Source organism: Coregonus lavaretus (assembly GCF_964263955.1).
Source record: "Coregonus lavaretus genome assembly, contig: HAP1_SCAFFOLD_385, whole genome shotgun sequence".
NCBI classification, from domain to species: domain Eukaryota; kingdom Metazoa; phylum Chordata; class Actinopteri; order Salmoniformes; family Salmonidae; genus Coregonus; species Coregonus lavaretus.
In genome coordinates this window covers 432,779-443,674 of record NW_028156351.1, presented here as the reverse complement: position 1 = coordinate 443,674, position 10,896 = coordinate 432,779, and the positions used below count along the sequence as shown (strand labels likewise).

Genomic DNA, 10,896 nt, shown 5'->3' with positions numbered 1-10,896 from the left:
GGCTTGATGATTAGTTGACAAGTACAATCAGGTGTGCTTGTCCGGGGCCACAACAATATATGTATTGTTGGGGGCAGTGGAGGCTGCTCATAAGTGGAGGACGGTTCATAATAATGGCTGGAGTGGAATAGCTGGAATGGAGTGAATGGAATGGTATCAAACAGATGAAAACCATGTTGTTGATACCATTCCATTTACTCCATTCCAACCATTATTATGAGCTGTCCTCCCCTCAGCAGCCTCCACTGGTTGGGTGTACTCGAGGACCGGAGTTGGGAAACACTGTAGTAGAGTATAAAAATGTTTTGTCTATCAAACCCATTCATTGTTTCAGAGTCTCGTACCAAGCTGTATATATTCTTCCCATGATGGCTCATAGTGTCTCTGATTGCTCAGGGGACATTCATACATCACTGTCTTATTGCTCTCCCTCTGCAGCTAGACACTAATGAGAAACAGTTGACTGTTCATTCCAGCCCTCAGTCATACACCCACACACACATACACACACACACATACACACACACACACACAGATTTGCATGTGCACCCACGCATGCATGCATAGGAACGCATGCACACACACATTAATGCAGACACGGACACACACAAACATAGGCATGCATGCATAGGCATGAGCGCATGTACGCAAGCGCACGCACGCACACACACACACACACACACACACACACACACACACACACACTGTCCATCATGTCCTATGAGCAGGGTAAAGACAGAGCCAGCAAAAACAGCAGCTGACAGACCGTAATAGAGCCTGGCTGTCAATGTGTTGTCAGGAGTATCCCCCTGAGGATAGACTGGTCACTTAAAGCCATGATTACTCTTGATAGGTTTTAGCCTGGTGTTACAGTACAGTGAGGGGAGCTCGGCCAGGTCAAGGGATTCTCATAGCTCAGGATCTAGAATAGCCCCTGGCATAGATAGCCTACCGAAGTGTGAAAAGAGTGTGGATCTCTATTAATTGTCCTCACTGTAGTAATACTTATCTAACTGTGCAGTCATATGAAAAGTACTTGGATTAAAATGATGATGTAATCTTTTATTTCACGGACATGTTGGAGGTGTGTTTGAGCGTCCAGTGAACCTCATCAATGTTACAGTCTCTAGAGCAGAGAAATGGCTTCTCTCAATGTCCTTGTAGCTAGATCACTGTGATGCCCTGACCACTTCATGTGGATAGAGGAGTGGGTGTGTGCGTGGGTATTTTTGTGTGTGTAGGTGTGTGTCCGTGCATGTCTGTATGTACATGCATGTCTGTTTGTTTGTACACCTGGGTGAGAGAACCTTTGATCCTCTTATTGGGGAGTTGAATATTTGAATTCATAAATGGACACATCTCACCATCCCTTGTACTGTCTCTCCTCTATCCACCCATTCATCCCCCTCTCTCTTCTCTCTCTCCCCTTTCAGAGTTAATATGTTCTGCGTCTTTTCTAGATTAACAATCATCAAAAATACATGTACAGTGTCTATGTTATGTTGATTTAATTCAATGTCTACTTTATCAACAGTATGTTGATGTCAGGCTGGTCTTTGTTGTGGAGAGTGCACTCATGTAGGACTAAGATGTTTCTCAGGTTAAAGATAGAGCTTGGCTGTAGCCTAAAACGATGTGCTGCAACTACTTCTCTCAGCTCATTATCCATGCATGTAGGCCACTGGAATATGCAGCTCTGGGGAGGCTGTACATCTGGTGACCGCAGGCATGACAGAGACAGAAAAGTGCAGTTTGACAGAAATCGTACCTGTGAGAATTCATAAAATAACTACATTCTCAAAGTCATGGATAAAGCTCACTATTCTGTCACCCTTCAAGATGATAAAACGACAAGATCACGCTCCAGAGTTATCTTACAAGAACTACATCATGATGTGTGAAAACATGAGGTACATACAGTATGTGTGGTACTCCATTACTCTGATGACACCAATATATCCTCCCTGCTGTAATATAGGCAAAGAGAATGAGGCTGTAGTATGATAATGTTCCTATCGTCCCTATTTAGGTTGACTTATTTCACCAATCTCCCTGTAATCTGTTGGAAACCCACCAGTAACACAGCACCTTCAGGCCGCTCAGATATGTGGTGATATGTGGGCTCTATTTTAAGCATGTGAATCAAAAATAATTAGGCCCTGAGATTGCGAGGCGTTATTAAAATGCTAAACAGTTGAAGGGGTGGATAACAAGACAATCTAAACCTCATCAGGACATGGGAGGGAAGGACAGAGGGAGAAAATAGAACATGTCTGCTTTGTATTCACTGTGGGTGATTGTTATTTCATATATTACAGAATGTAATATGCCCATGGATCATTATTGACGAAATTAACTCAATGCTGATGTATTCACTCTTCCCTACCTGTAGTGGTTTGATATATTTTTTGTTTATGTATTAGTTTTGGTGAATTCAAACACATATGCCTAACCTAAGCATGTTGCTTCACATATCAACAGTAGTGAACATTTGCTGCAGAAATATTAACTGTTTTTATTAATTTATCATAGTATAGCTTTTGCTATATTGAAATGTTCATTAGGCCTACAGCTCGGTCTCCACTGTCAACATGTAGTCATAAAGGAATAATAATAATAATAATAAAGTAGCTCCAGTAGCTTTGCATCCTCATTGGCATTATCAGTAGCAGGGCTAGCGGAGGCAGCCATATCCTTCATCTCATTGTTATCTTCCTCATCCTCAGCGATGACGGCTTTCAGGCTGGTCTCACTGACGGATTTCTCCATAGAGGTGTCTGTTAGGGTGGAGATCAAATCTTCAGCAGAGTCATCCTTCACATCCTCATCAGTAGCGATCATGTCCTTAGTGCTCTCAGGGGTCAGTGCCATGTCAGGAGTGGAGTTCTGGGTGCTTGAGTCTGATGTGTGAACCTCTGTCATGGTCTCTGATGACTGGGTGGTCACCATGGAGATCTGTCTCTGAGAGGTGGCAGTGGTCTGTGTGTCTGTGTTCATATCTGTTGTCTGTGTTTCTGTCTGCGCCTGTGTCGAAGTGTTGGTAGTGGATGGCTTTCTCTCTGTCCTAGTTGCCATAGACAAGGTGGTCAGAGGGACTCCAGGTAGCTGCCACTCCAGCGGGAGGATGGCCAGGTTCCTAGCCAGGGAGAACTGGGAGAGGGAGCTCTACCCGGAGGAAAAGGGGGGTTAGGTTGAGGTCAGAGGGGAAACTGCCTGGATGTGTGAATCTCTGTCTGTCTGTATAGTAAGTCAGGTTTCAGTAACTTACGTGGGCACGCGGTAGAGTCGGAGAGTCAGGACTTATGTAAATTTTCTCCACATGGGTCTTCACTTGCCGGGGTGTCCTTTGATTTGCCTGCATAAGACAATTGCAATACCCAATGATAAAACATTATGGGAAAGATCTTTTGCTCACAATAAAATATGATACAGCATGTTTGCTTGTCTCACAGAGTTCGGTCTTTGTCCCAAATTAGTTCCCTTGTCTGTTTCTGGTGTTGTACTTCTGGGTTCGTGGTCTTGAGATGATTTCAATAGCTGGACTTCAGTCCAGTCTTTCTCCCTCCCTACCTTTCCATTACTCTTGTCCTTGACCTTTTTGGTTGTAACATCTCCTCCAGACCAGTCTGAGCCTGTTTAGATTAGACATTTTGATTTTGAAGACACATCTTTCCAAGTGGAGCAATATCATTCTATATCTAATCAACAGACAACCCATAACACTCACCAGTATCAGATGCATTATCTTCGTCCTGGTCCTTTTTACTCTGTCTGTGCTGAGAGGGACGAGTTTTCTTCAGCTTGACTTTCCCTCCACAGCAGAAGAGAGTGAACAGCTGCAGGGCCGCCACAGCTGGATAGATGCTCTGCTTCTTCTCTTTCTGCTGGGTCTCCTTTGCTTTCTCCACAGGGGAGACCTCATGGTCACAATCAGTACATCAGTTAGAAATATACTGATATTTCAAACTACAATATCAATAGCCAATGAGCTCTAGTGTGTTTCCATGGCAAAATGTTACCCAATAATAACTAGGGTTAGTGCTATCCGAGATACTTGAGACATCCCTACCCTAAACCCCTACCTTACCTCTACCCTTACCCTAACTCTAACCTTAACCCTTACCTTAACCATTTCAATTTCAACTTCAATGGGGGTAAGGTCAGAATTGGGACGTTCCATGGATTCCGTTAAGACTTTTTAACTAGTAGGGCCTACCCCATCCGATGGGGCATTGTGACATTATCACATTTGTCAAGCAGTGTCAAAGTATTAAATTCAACACAATATACTGTGTTTTCCTTATTGTGGTCATTATCAATTATCAAATGCATTGGCAAATCCTCATTGATAAGCAGGTTTGGATGTCTTACCGAGTTAGATCTTTGTTTAATGTCTTTTTCTGTTTCCGGTGTCGTTCTGCGTTTGTGGTCCTGAGATTTCTGAACTTCAATCCAAACTTTCTCTTTCCGAACCTTTCCTTTAGTCTTGTCCTTGATCCTTTTCACATCACCTGCAGAATAGTCAGAGCCTGTAAGTGAAACATTTCCTCCAAGTGAAGCCTAAATAATTGTACTTTGTAGCAGCACTAGTCAATAGACACATCCTCACACTCACCAGTATCAGAGTCATTATTGTTGTTCGTATCGTGTATCGTTGTTGCCTTTCTCCCCTCACCACTCTGGGAGGGATCAAATGGTGTCTTCTTCATCCTGACGCAGCTCAGCAGTGTAAACAGCTGAAGAAAGGTCAGGGCTGGAGGGATGCTCTTCTCCTTGGGTTTATTTTTATGTTTATGGGTCTCCTTTGGTTGCTCCCTAGGGGAGACCAGAGGGACAGGGTCACTAAGTGTCTGACCCATAACACGGTAGGGTAGTGTACTGTTGTAATCAATCAAATCAGTTATAGGTTGAGAGATGTAGCTAACACGCTCTTCCTGAGCTTGTCTAACAATTTTAATGTGGTCTGGGATTCTGTTAGAAGTGTGTTTCCGTGGCAACGTTACCTCATAATGTTCCCTTATAATAACTAGTGCTCCATCCCTGGTAAAGTGGCATTGTGACATCATCAAGTTCCAGAACACTGGAGCAGCCTATTACTATAGACCTAGTCTGCCTGTATGTCTGTATGTCTGTCTGTCTGTACAGATGTAGGATCTTAATTTGATCACTCTTTTGTTGCTGAGATTTGTACTGCAGAGCAAGAAATGCAAACTTGTATTGTATTACAAAAGGCTTCTAAAGTTTGTCATTTCCATTTTAAAATGTCAGACTTGATTTGCCCAAACAGAAAATGTATCAACCCCTACAAAAAATGTCCATTAATTATAATCCACATCATAATTCACATTTCCTGTTGCTGCAAAATTATTTTCCTGCTGTAGCAAACTGGCTCAAATTAAGATCCTACATCTGTATGTCTGTCTCTCTCTTTCCTTCTCTCTCCATCTCTCTCTCTGCCTATACTCATATTCAACCTCTGCCTTCACCCTATTGAAGCACTTTGTTTTCTCATCTATTGCCTGCCTGCATCATGTTGCAAGGAGAGGGTGGCTGAGCACAGGTCAATCACTCCACATTGATAATGATTATACAGTTGATTATCAAGTGCCACACTCAACATATTACTACTGTTGGCAATCAGAATACATACTTGTTGTAGTCCAAGAGTCTACTCAGTGAATACATGCAGGCCAGCGGGCAATAGTCATGGCAACACATCTATATTCACACCTCCTCTATGTCTGCACTATTAAAAGCAGATCGCCGCCACATGTAGCATAAGAGATAGGTAAACAGCCTTTATGCGACACCTTCATTATTCACCATCTTTGTCATCTGTATGGGAGAGCATGGGGAGGCAGTGCTGTGCTGCTATGCCTTAAAAGGCCACCAGAGAGCATCAAATGACTACATACAGTATGTCAATGACCAAATGTTGTATGTAAAGCAATCATGAATGGTTTTCTAATATACTGTTTAGTACAACACATATCATAAAATAGTCTACACATCATAACATAGGCTACACACAAGTGCACGTTTCAGTGGGGTAACTGAATTGATTCCCTTCAAAAATGTCAGTCCATTTATCCAATGAATCCTCCTGTTTCTCCCTCTCTCTCTCTCTCTCTCGCTCTCTCGCTCTCTCTCGCTCTCTTTTATCCTCCCAAGACTGTTAAATGTGTAATATGTTTTTTTATCCAATGATAGTAAAGATCATTAATGTTGCCATTAATTTGAAAACGATAAAAAACTGCCAGTTCAGTGTTTGGCTACAGTTTAGCCCTGCATCTCTCTGTAAAGGCAGTAAGGCTCTTGCAGTCCAGTGAAGATTAGATTGCTTTACAGGCCAGTGAGCCTGGGTGAATCCACAGAGAGCCGCACACAAAGACTGGCACAGAGAGATCAGAGTGGTGCCTCCTGGGTAGTGATGATGAAAAAACCTTGGCCTCTCCTGAAGACGATAACAAATGCCTTCATCCTCCAGCCAAGACCATTAATGGCCAGATAAATGCAGGGTGTGTGTATGTGTTTCAGAGGGTTAATGTACATGTGGGTGTGTTGGTAGTAAGTGTTCTATAGAGGGACAATGTGTGTTTTCTTCTATGTGTGTCTGTCAGTGTGTTTATGCACTCTACCTAGTCTTCCTTTCAGACCCCTAGACACTTGTATGGCCACAGGGTGCATCCTGATGGCTTATTGGATTCATTTTAGTGAGGGCCAGTAGCTAAACAAATAAAGGCAGCCATGTCTCTGTGTTATGACCTCCACCACTGTGGTCACAGCCGGGATGAAGTCTATTATACATTTACAGGATAAACATTTTAACTTCAAACATTAAACCAAGCAGAACTAGGTAGGACGGGGAATCATATACTGTACCTTGGGACTCTGGTCTAGTGGTGTTATCTCAGTGAATAGTGCAAGGTGTTGTAATATCAGAATCAATACACAAATATATGTGTATGTGCGTGCATGCATTCCTGCCTATCTGCCTGTGTTTGTGTGTGTGTGTGTACGTGCATGCATATGCCTGTGTGATTGAGTGCTGGGTTTAGTGAACTTGTCGTTCCATCATCATGATGGCACTGACCTTCTCTCGACCAATGTGTTTTGGCTAATGCAGTTTTCAGAGACTGGAGAAATCAATTGCTCAGTCAGGACAGGAGGTGGGCTTGCACACTGTAGTCAGTTTACTGAGCACAGCCTATCCTCTCTTGATTTGATTTGATTTATTAGGATCCCCATTAGCTGACATCAATGGTGACAGCTAGTCTTACTGGTGTCCGACACATAACAAACAAGACATTACAGACAAAATACAATTGACATACATTTAGAAACATGAACATGTCGTGTGTGTGCATCTATCAGTTACACATACATGTCAGTACATACAGTCGTGGTCAAAAGTTTTGAGAATGACACAAATACTAATTTTCACAAAGTCTGCTGCCTCAGTTTTGATGATGGCAATTTGCATATACTCCAGAATGTCATGAAGAGCGATCAGATGAATTGCAATTAATTGCAAAGTCCCTCTTTGCCATGAAAATGAACTTAATCCCCAAAAAACATTTACACTGCATTTCAGCCCTGCCACAAAAGGACCAGCTGCCATCATTTACATTTTAGTCATTTAGCAGACGCTCTTATCCAGAGCGACTTACAGTTAGTGAATGCATGGAGCAACTGCCTTTTATTTATCACCCTAATAATATCCTGTATTTTTATTGGACTAAATGCAGTTTGTATGTGCTGTCCTAACCTGATCAAATTAAATAAAAGACAGTGCGTTTCCCTGAAAATATAGGCAGTACATTCAGCCTTTGTTTTTAGTCATTTCATTAAGTTGCATGGAAATATGAATCGCTGATACATTTTGTTCATGTCTTTATATAGTGTACCAAGAGTTGTTCCCATGCTTACGGCCATACCAGCCTGAATACGCCCGATCTCGTCCGAACTCGGAAGCTAAGCACGATCGGGCCTGGTTAATACTTTGATGGGAGACTACCTTGGAATACCAGGTGCTGTATGCTTTTTGTTCCACTAGAGAGTACTCTTGTGTCATGGAGCAACTGCCTTTTTTTTATCACCCTAATAATATCATGTATTTTTATTGGTCTAAATACAGTTTGTGTGTGCTGCCCTGCCCTGCCCTGATCAAATTAAATAATAGACAGTGCGTTTCCCTCAAAATATAGACAGTAAATTCAGCCTTTGTTTTTAGTCGGTTCATTAAGTTGCATGGAAATACGAATCACTGATACATTTTGTTCATTTCTTTATATAGTGTACCAAGAGTGGCTCCTGTGCTTACGGCCATACCAGCCTGAATATGCCCGATGTCGTCTGATCTTTGAAGCTAAGCATGATCGGGCCTGGTTAGTGGTTGGATGGGAGACTGCCTGGGAATACCAGGTGCTGTAAGCTTTTTGTTCCACTAGAGAGTACTCTTGTGTCATGGAGCAACTGCCTTTTATTTATCACCCTAATAATATCATGTATTTTTATTGGACTAAATGCAGTTTGTATGTGGTGCCCTGCCCTGCACTGCCCTGATCAATTTAAATAATAGACAGTGCGTTTCCCTCAAAATATATGTGTCATGGAGCAACTGCCTTTTATTTATCACCCTAATAATATCATGTATTTTTATTGGACTAAATGCAGTTTGTATGTGCTGACCTAACCTGATTAAATTAAATAATATACAGTGTGTTTCCCTGAAAATATAGGCAGTACATTCAGCCTTTGTTTTTAGTCGGTTCATTAAGTTGCATGGAAATACGAATCACTGATACATTTTGTTCATGTCTTTATATAGTGTACCAAGATTTGTTCCAATGCTTACGGCCATACCAGCCGGAATACGCCCGATCTCCTCTGATCTCAGAAGCTAAGCAGGGTTGGGCCTGGTTAGTACTTGGATGGGAGACCTCCTGGGAATGCCAGGTGCTGTAAGCTTTCTGTTCCACTAGAGTGTACTCTTGCGTCATGGAGCAACTGCCTTTTATTTATCACCCTAATAAAATCATGTATTATTATTGGGGAAAATGCAGTTTGTATGTGCTGCCCTGCCCTTCCCAGATCAAATTAAATAATAGACAGTGCGTTTCCCTCAAAATATATGTGTCATGGATTAACTGCCTTTTATTTATCACCCTAATAATATCCTGTATTTTTATTGGACTAAATGCAGTTTGTATGTGCTGCCCTGCCCTGCCCTGATCAATTTAAATAATAGAGAGTGCGTTTCCCTCAAAATATTGGCAGTACATTCAGCCTTTGTTTTTAGTCGGTTCATTAAGTTGCATGGAAATACGAATCACTGATACATTTTGTTCATGTCTTTATATAGTGTACCAAGAGTTGTTCCCTCGCTTACGGCCATACCAGCCTGAATACACCTGATCTCGTCTGATCTTGGAAGCTAAGCAGGGTTGGGCCTGGTTAATACTTGGATGGGAGACCTTCTGGGAATAACAGGTGCTGTAAGCTTATTGTTCCACAAGAGAGTACTCTTGTGTCATGGAACAACTGCCTTTTATTTATCACGCTAATAATATAATGTATTTTTATTGGACTAAATGCAGTTTGTATATGCTGCCCTGCCCTGATCAAATTAAATAATAGACAGTGCCTTTCCCTCAAAATATAGGCAGTACATTCAGCCTTTGTTTTTAGTCGTTTCATTAAGTTGCATGGAAATACTAATCACTGATAAATTTTGTTCATGTCTTTATATAGTGTACCAAGATTTGTTCCCATGCTTACGGCCATACCAGCCTGAATACTCCCGCTCTCGTCCGATCTCGGAAGCTAAGCAGGATCGGGCCTGTTTAGTACTTCGATGGGAGACTGCCTTGGAATACCAGGTGCTGTAAGCTTTTTGTTCCACTAGAGAGTACTCTTGTGTCATGGAGCAACTGCCTTTTATTTATCACCCTAATAATATTATGTATTTTTATTGGACTAAATGCAGTTTGTATGTGGTGCCCTGCCCTGCACTGCCCTGATCAATTTAAATAATAGACAGTGCGTTTCCCTCAAAATATATGTGTCATGGAGCAACTGCCTTTTATTTATCACCCTAATAATATCATGTATTTTTATTGGACTAAATGCAGTTTGTATGTGCTGACCTAACCTGATTAAATTAAATAATATACAGTGTGTTTCCCTGAAAATATAGGCAGTACATTCAGCCTTTGTTTTTAGTCGGTTCATTAAGTTGCATGGAAATACGAATCACTGATACATTTTGTTCATGTCTTTATATAGTGTACCAAGATTTGTTCCAATGCTTACGGCCATACCAGCCGGAATACGTCTGATCTCAGAAGCTAAGCAGGGTTGGGTCTGGTTAGTACTTGGATGGGAGACCTCCTGGGAATGCCAGGTGCTGTAAGCTTTTTGTTCCACTAGAGTGTACTCTTGTGTCGTGGAGCAACTGCCTTTTATTTATCACCCTAATAATATCCTGTATTTTTATTGGACTAAATGCAGTTTGTATGTGCTGCCCTGCCCTGCCCTGATCAATTTAAATAATAGAGAGTTCGTTTCCCTCAAAATATTGGCAGTACATTCAGCCTTTGTTTTTAGTCGGTTCATTAAGTTGCATGGAAATACGAATCACTGATACATTTTGTTCATGTCTTTATATAGTGTACCAAGAGTTGTTCCCTCGCTTACGGCCATACCAGGCTGAATACACCCGATCTCGTCTGATCTTGGAAGCTAAGCAGGATCGGGCCTGTTTAGTACTTCGATGGGAGACTGCCTTGGAATACCAGGTGCTGTAAGCTTTTTGTTCCACTAGAGAGTACTCTTGTGTCATGGAGCAACTGCCTTTTATTTATCACCCTAATAATATTATGTATTTTTATTGGA

At 41.7% G+C, this 10,896-nt stretch overlaps 1 pseudogene across 1 annotated transcript in view; it reads right to left on the bottom strand.

Moving 5' to 3' along the window:
• Positions 1–2,586: 2,586 nt before the first annotated feature.
• The window catches only part of LOC311126438 (2-hydroxyacyl-CoA lyase 1-like), an 87,829-nt pseudogene continuing 79,519 nt past the window's right edge, over positions 2,587–10,896 (bottom strand). The window contains exons 10-13 of the transcript in view: positions 3,728–3,917; positions 3,571–3,632; positions 3,073–3,165; positions 2,587–2,961 (exon numbers count right to left, since the gene is read on the bottom strand). The product of the transcript in view is annotated as a 2-hydroxyacyl-CoA lyase 1-like (transcript). The remainder of the gene's footprint in view (positions 2,962–3,072; positions 3,166–3,570; positions 3,633–3,727; positions 3,918–10,896) is intronic.